At 43.9% G+C, this 7,865-nt stretch overlaps 1 protein-coding gene across 15 annotated transcripts in view; it reads right to left on the bottom strand.

The window, feature by feature from the left end:
• LPP (LIM domain containing preferred translocation partner in lipoma) overlaps positions 1-7,865 on the bottom strand; it is a 704,807-nt gene that overhangs the window by 527,873 nt on the left and 169,069 nt on the right. For 10 of the 15 annotated variants that reach the window (XM_069083318.1, XM_069083326.1, XM_069083316.1 and 7 more), the window contains one exon: positions 710-782. The gene's annotated coding sequence lies outside the window, so the exon portion shown is untranslated. Of the gene's footprint in view, positions 1-401; positions 472-709; positions 783-7,865 lie in introns of all 15 variants that reach the window. The other 5 variants (XM_069083322.1, XM_069083325.1, XM_069083324.1 and 2 more) reach the window with 1 other exon arrangement.

The raw sequence follows: 7,865 nt of genomic DNA on the forward strand, positions 1-7,865 counted from the left end.
TCACAAGTATAAGACTCAAAAATAAGGCTGGACCAGATGTCATCTGGTCTCTGACTCTCCGCTCCTACGGTGACTGAGCACTGGAGTTAGTGCTGGGCATGGAGTCAGCAAGACCCGAGTTCCAATCCTGCCTCAGGCATTGCTTAGCAAGGTAGCCTTTCTCACTTCATTTCCTCAGCAGGAAGATGGGGTTAGCACCTGCCTCAGACGATTCTTTTGGGGACCAAAAAATATAACATATGCAAAGTGTTCACCATACAAATGCAAACCACGACTGCTGTTAGAAGGTCTTTTCACACACTAGCTGCTTTAGGAATAGCTCATTCAGTTTTGCGTTTTTCATTTTTGCAAAGACAAAGAAACAGCAATGTCTCTCTCAGTAGCCATATAATGTTACATACCTCATAGTCACAAGATTATATGACAAGCTTTGCAAGGGACCAGAGGGACCATCTCATCCAGCCCTTCATTCTAGAGGAGAGGGAAATGAGGCCCAGATGGGTGGTAAGTACAAGGGCCAGGTGTGTGACTCTCAATACTGTACCACTCCCACCTCATCCACAATGTGCAGTAAATCCACTGTTAGCCTGAGCTCCCAATGATCAAGTCACAGCAGGGGAGGGATGGCGCCTCACCCAGGAAACTGTGTCCAACACATCCCTTCTACAGAAATGCCACCACTATCTTGGCTGTGTGCCGAAGTTCTTACCTCAGAGGGTTAGCAGTGGCAGAGGAAGCAATGGTCCAAGGACACCAGGCTCAGCAAACAGCTCTGCTCACAACTGTGGACGAAAGAGTGTAAAGTCAGCATCAAGGTATAGAGTCAGCCATAGCTACCAATGAAAGGTTAACAGAGCGCGTGCAAGAAAGCCACCAGTTTAATGTAGTGACAAGAACACCTCTCCCTGAAAGGGGAAAGGGCTACGTGGGAGATGACCCCGACCCAATCCCAGCTAACAGGGGTCATTGCAGCACAGCATGAGAGCTGGAGGCGATAATCCAGTCCAACTGCTAAATGACAAATTGGAAAAACTGAGGCTCAGGCGGGGAATTGGAACACCCAAGGGCATACGGTAATAAGGGACAAAAAAGCAGACATTCACTTGGGACTCCTGGTTAATCAGCCAACCAGCAACAATTTATCAAGTACAAATAAGTTGGGAACACAGAAAAAGTGCCACTGGTGCCTGTCCTCGGGGAGTTTACAGTCTAAGGGGGAAGACAAGCCGGCAGATAGGCGCATACAAGAGCCAGACAACATAGAAGGAGAGAGGCCACAGGGAAGTTCTCCTGTTTGGGGCCTGGGGCTCCTGAAGAGCGGCCCCTTCTGAGCTGGGACCAGAGGAAACTGGGGATTCTCAAAGCCAGAGAATGAATATTGTACAGGAACATTTGGTTCCATAACTAAATGAAAGCTCTTTGAGGGAAGGGACTGATTTAGTTTTTATCTTTGAACTCACAGTGCTGAGCTACCCACAGCTGGTGAGAGGGGGCACCACAGTACACAGAATGCCAGGCCTGAGGTCAGGAAGACCCCTCTTCCTGAGTTCAAATCCAGCCTCAGACACTTCCTAACTGGGTCACCCTGTTTGCCTCAGTTGCCTCATCTGAAAAATGAGCTGGGGAAGGAAATGGCCAACTTCTCCAATGTCCTTGCCAAGAAAACCCCAAATGGAATCATGGAGAGTCAGACACAGCTGAAATGCCCAAAGAAACCGCCAGTGGCCAGCACAGAGCCTGCAGGACAGCCAACTGACTGCAGGAGTTGGACTGACTACATAGACCACTCCATCACGCCTTCCCAGTTCTGTGGTTGTCAGCACATTTCAGTGTGGCAGCCACCAAATCACATTATCTGGGGGAAGCCCTTGACTTCTGGGCTGAAGAGGCAGATCCAGTCCCCATACCGACCCCTCCCATCTATGCACCTTTGAATCTGCCAAGAGCCAGGGTCAGACTCTCCACATTTGAGGGAGTAACTCAAGATTCTGATTTTGGCTCTTTGTATGCATCAATCAGATCCCTTCCATGAATGCCCAGCCCAGAACCTATGGCTACTTCCATGAAGCCTCCCCTAATTTCAATGCAATAAATACTTACTAAACACCTAAATATACCAGGCACTGTGCTAAATACAGGGAACATCATTAATAAAATGAAAGAAGATCCTGCCTACAATATAAGGAGGGAGATAGCACACAAAAGGAGGCAGGAAATAGGGCTTGGGGGTGACAGGGAGAGAGACTAGACACCAGAGCATACCTTGCTCCTTGGAGTTGAAACCAGGCAGGACCAGGAAGAGGGAAGTGGGAGTCCAGATTCTGCCCTCTAGAAAGGAAGGCATTGGGAGGAGCCCAAACAGAGGGGGAAGGGAGGCAGAGGGAGGTGGTGTCAATCAAGACTTGAGCCAGGAGCCAGGATTGAGATTAGAGGTGATGAGTTTATCCAAGGAGGGACATTTTATTCTGTGGAACTGAAAGCAGGGGAGGCAACAGATGCCCCACCCAAAAGGAGCTCTCCAACATGGCACCTGACAGCCCTCCTGTGTAGCTTTTATATTTTAATATGTCTAATATTTTTCCTCATGATTTTTCTCCCCCATAGGATTGTCAACTCCCCAAAGACCAAGTTTTATTTCTATGTCTCAGAATCCTTTACATATACAAATAGCTCAATAATGTTTATCCAAAAAATAAATGCTGGTGGGCATTTTTTGCTGGATTTTTTTTTAATACACACAAGTGTCCAACTGTGTTAAGTTGCTATCATTCGCAAAACAGAATATTTGAATTTGTTTTAATTTAGAATTAATTAAATTTCTCATTTAAAAGTCTACATTAAAAAACTCCAATGTCCCATTGAGGCATGAAGATGACCCTGGGTTCTGGATTCCAGTAGGGTTAAGTTTCAGTGACTCTCTAAAATATATGTCTGGTCACAAACAGTATTTCTGCTACCCGAGGACCAGGTAAGAGAAGGTCAAGTAGGCTGATTATCAGGGTGACCACAGGGCAAACAATATATATGGCCCCAGAAACTCCCAAAGACCATTGAATAAGTCCCAGACACTTGGACATGACCCATGTCAATAGAAGGATAGCTATACCAATAAAACTGCAGATTTTTTGAACACATTGAAATAATGATTCAAAACTTAATTGTACTATCAATTGGGAGAATGGAGTAATGGATGTACTAGTTTCTATTAGAATTCAATTAGAAATAGAATATAATAGTGTTGCCTGTGAAAAATACAGAGAAACAATGAGAATGATATGAACTGATGCAGAGGGGAGTCTGCAGAACCAGGAAAAGAATTTATATGATGACAAAAATGTGGAGAGAACAAAGGACAGTCGCCATCAAAATGAAGTGAGTATCATGTGATTATACACAATGCAAATGACCAAGCTTGGGCCTGAAGGAAAGAGGAGAAAACTCATCTCAGTTCTCTCTTTGCAGAAGTGAAGGACTATGGGAGTAGAACAGCACATAAAATACTGTTAGACTATACTGATAGATCAATTAGTTTTGTGGAGTTTCAATCTTTTGTTTTTACAAGGGATGGTGGCAGGAATGAAAGAGGAACACACATAGCTAGAAATGAAGGTGATACAAAAACAAAAAAGTCAGTGAGCAAGATCCCTACCAGCCAAAAACCAGCCATCCAGTGGGAGGAGGCAGCCTGCGAAGGCTGGAAGGCATGGTGATGGCATGCATCGAAGATGCACAAGCATGCTCAGGGTTCAGCCTCAGCAAGTGAAAGGGGAGAGAGGACCTCGCAGCCGTGGTCTAACCAGAAGAAGCCAAGCCCCAGTTCCCCTGGCCCAGGCTGTAATCATTGGGTAGCTTCTCTCTGCGGGGGTAGAGAGGTGTCAGAGCTGGGGCCACATCCCAACACCATTGGATGCCTTCGTCATAATGAGAAAAAGACTTTCTCACTCTGGTTCTGAGGTCTGAGGTTTGCATCACTCTATCACATTAGCTACATTGGCCATGGACTTCTCACTGAAAGAGGGGCTCAAATCTCCTCATAGGATTTCACCTGCCCTTCCCAGCTTGTTCCTGGAGAAGGAAGAGAAAGCAGGAAGGACACCATGACTTAGCTGGAAACACATAACTGTCCCAAGACCCCAATTCAAGGATGAGCTGTGGGGTGCTTGTGGTATGGACCCAACTTCCCTTACATACAGAAGTCTCCCCTTACTCCAAGCAATGGTCACAAGTCACCCAGCCAGGCAGAAATCTGCCAACTTTCCTAAAGGATAAGTATACTATGTCCAACAATGAAATTTTTACTTTGAGCTGTTCTATTCAGACATCCAGTGACTGCTTGAAGGTGTGTATCGCATGGACCAACATTAACTAAAAATTAGTTAACTAAAACTTAAAAAAAGAAACAAACACATCAGCTCCTCTGTCCTAGACAAACCCTGTCCTTCCTGAGGAGGGTCAAGTTCCATGAAATTCTTCTATCAGTTCTAAGCTGAAGCTGAAGAACAGAATTAGAACAGATCTTGTCCTGAAAAGGATCAATCTCAGAGTCAGGACTTTCTGTCCCCAGTAAGATCAGGGGCAGGGCTGAGTCATGGAGAGAGCCCTGGATTTGGAGCAGATTCAGCCTGGATCTGAAGCCCAGCTTAGGTTCTGATTCCCCAGACAACATCAAAGGGAGAGCTGGACCCACCTGGATTCCAGTTTCCTTATTTGTAAAATGAGGGGTTGAGACTGAATGAGTCTGGGGTTTGTGAACTTCATCTATGAACATATGTGTGTGTAAGTATGCATATGTATATGTGCATATACATGTATGTTTGTGTGTATGTGCTTGTGTATATATAGTACACATAGACATATATAGTCACAACTATAATTCTTTATAAATCAGTTTCCTGCGTAATCCTATGCACTTTACTTAATTTAAAAGTAATATTTTGAGAAGGGGTCCCATGGGCTGCCGCAGACTGCCAAGGTGGGGGGGGGGAGGTTAAGACATACAAAAGATTAAGAAACCCTGGTCTAGATCAATCACTAAGCCTTTGTTAAGTGTCAAATGTGTTCCAGGCACTGAGGAGAGAAAGACCAAAATTCAAACAGTTCTTGCCCTCAGGAAGCTTCCATTCTCTAGAGATGTTCTCTAAAGACAGGCAGCTTGTGCACTAAGAGAAAGTCAATTGACACAAACTACATACTGAACACTACTGAAGTATGTTTTACCATTGGGAAGGAGGAGAGAGAATCAGGAAAGGCCTAGATCTCAGACGCCATGTTTGGGGACCTCAGTGGTCCCTTCTAGTTCTGATATTGTGAGCCAATGTTCTTTAGAGAAAACCCTATCTTTTGTAAATATTGCATCGACTGTGGCTGCTGCTGCTGCTGTTTTACTCCCAAATCTCTCCCTGTCCTAAAGCATCTCTGAGAAGCAAGGCCCAGAAGAGGTACCTGCAAATGTCCACCTTGCTCAACGGAGAAACAGCTTGTTGGGTGGGTGTGCACCGAGTTCTTCTTGATCTAAACTCTTAACCTCAATTGTAACCAGGATTCAAACTCAACTGCCAAATTTCACAGGTTTGAAACCATATGATCAGCAGGGATGAGACTGAAGAGTGGTAAAGTCTACTAAACTCTACTCTGCAAAGTATCTTGAGTCTGCTACCAACGTATCCCTATTTTCTCCTCCATCACCTAACTCTACCCATGGGTGGTCTCTGATAAGCTCACTCCATTGGCTCATTTTGACCTTGCAGTTCACCAAAACACCCAGAGTTATGGTGATTTGGGGGGAGGATGCATGGGGGGATGAATTGTTATCTAGCCTAGATTCCTGCTTCTTATACATATGAAGTAAAACTTCCAAACCCAGGTAAGATTTTTTATGTATCCCTACTAAACTGTATTTAATTGGATTGAGTCCCATGTTCCAACCCACTGAGATCAATTGGAGTGCTGGTTGTCTTCAGGTAAAGTGGCCATTGCTCCTAGATTTGCATAAAGATAAAATCAATCTATGGATGCATATAGGCCTATAGATGTATCCTCAGGCCAAGGTGAAAAGATACCAGTCTGGTTTTTTGGGAAAATGATTAATTAAAATAATCCTTATGAGTTTGGGTATCCAAAGTTCAACCCACAAATGTACTTATAGCAATGTTGGTCTGGTACTGAGACACGGCTCCAGGGGCTTCCAGATACATCAGTGTCCAAGCCCACCCAAGAAGCTGATCTGCAATACAACGGATTCCATCACTTCTGAATGACTTGGTTGTCTCATTAAAGGAATGTTTGCCAGTATTTAATTGCTTCCCTTCTGATTTTAATTTCCTTACCTGTCAGCATCCATCAGCAACACTGAGATCTTTTGACATCCTGGCTGATTGTGCTGAAATTAATCAGATTTTTTTAAACCATAAATTGCTTGGGCCCTAATGTAGAAACTGCAATTTCTTATGAGGATATTTATTTATAAAGTTCTATCAATGGCATTTACTGATAGCTGAAAACTCTATAGCACTCTAATGCTGTCAATGAGTTTTCCTACATTTTCTCATTTGGCCTTAGAGAGACCCTATATGGAAAAAGTCAGTTATTATGGTTCCCATTTTATGGATGAAACCAAGGCTGAGAGATGAATCTTGCCCAAGGTTCCACAGAGAGTATACTGGACCTGGAGTAGAGAAGATCTGAACCTCAGGACACTTTCTAGTCAAGTTTCCTTAGGCAGGAATCAGGATGATAATAGCACATACTTTCTAGCATAATATGAGATCATAGATGTAAAATATTTTGCAAACATTAACCTGACACTTTGTTGGGTTGTCAACCAAGGTAGGATTCCCACCCTGACTTCCTGACTCCAAGTCCAGCTGTATATAATAACCAACATTCCTCATTCAAAGGCAAACTGAATGATTATGGGAAAGGAGAGTCCAGAAGGGAGCAAAGGCCACCCCATTCTGCCAGAGAGAAGAAAAAACAACAAGACTAATTTGGGGGAAGAAAAGGATGGGGCCTAAATTCTGGTTGATAACACAGGGTAATTCAATTCCAACCAAAATGTCTAAATGACCCAAAAACAGTCTCAACCTATAAGTCTAACCTGCAGTTCAAGAAATAGTGAAACAAATCCTAATATCCTAAATGGTTATTGGAATCTGTTTACACTTCGAAGCAGTTTCTAGGAGGCCTCAGACCCTTAAGGACGGAGGCAAGGTCAAAGACAAAAGCATCAAGTGGCCCAGGAAGAAATCCAAGTCCTGTCTCAAAACCCAGCAAGGTGAAAGGGAGGCATTCTGCAAGAGAACAGCTGAAGGGGAACAGAGGAGGACAAGACGAAGTCAGAAGAGAAGGACTCATTATCATGATGGGATTTGTTTTAAGTGATCATAGGTTAGAGGAAGATAAGAAGTTGAGAAACAGTACAAAAAAACAAGTGGTGACTTATCCAAGGAAGGTTATATAGTCAGAAAGAAAACCAGTGGCAGCAGAAATTGAAAATGAGAAAAGAAAGGTTCAGCTTAAAAGGAACAAAGAGATAAGCTGAGCCTTGGAGTTGGAGCTGATAGGGAGAAGATGATGGAAGGGTGAAAAGAGCTGCAGAGATAGAACCAAGTGATAGGTTAGAGGATGGGGGAGGGCGTGAGCCAGAGGAGACTGGCAGGAATAAACTGGGTCAGGACACTAGATAACTCTCCCCAGAAATAAAAGACAGGGAAATGGAAAAGAACCAAGAAAGATACATTGGAAATAGCCCATGTTAGAAGGAAGAGAGGGGATAAGTGCTCAGAAGTGTAAGGAGAAGAAAAAGGGAGAGGAAGAAGAAAAGAAGGAAGGAAGGAAGGAAGGAAGGAAGGAAGGAAGGAAGGAAG

Source organism: Petaurus breviceps, unplaced genomic scaffold (genome assembly GCF_028583685.1).
Source record: "Petaurus breviceps papuanus isolate PSGF00001 unplaced genomic scaffold, PetGlider_PUasm1.0 173, whole genome shotgun sequence".
Lineage (NCBI taxonomy): Eukaryota > Metazoa > Chordata > Mammalia > Diprotodontia > Petauridae > Petaurus > Petaurus breviceps.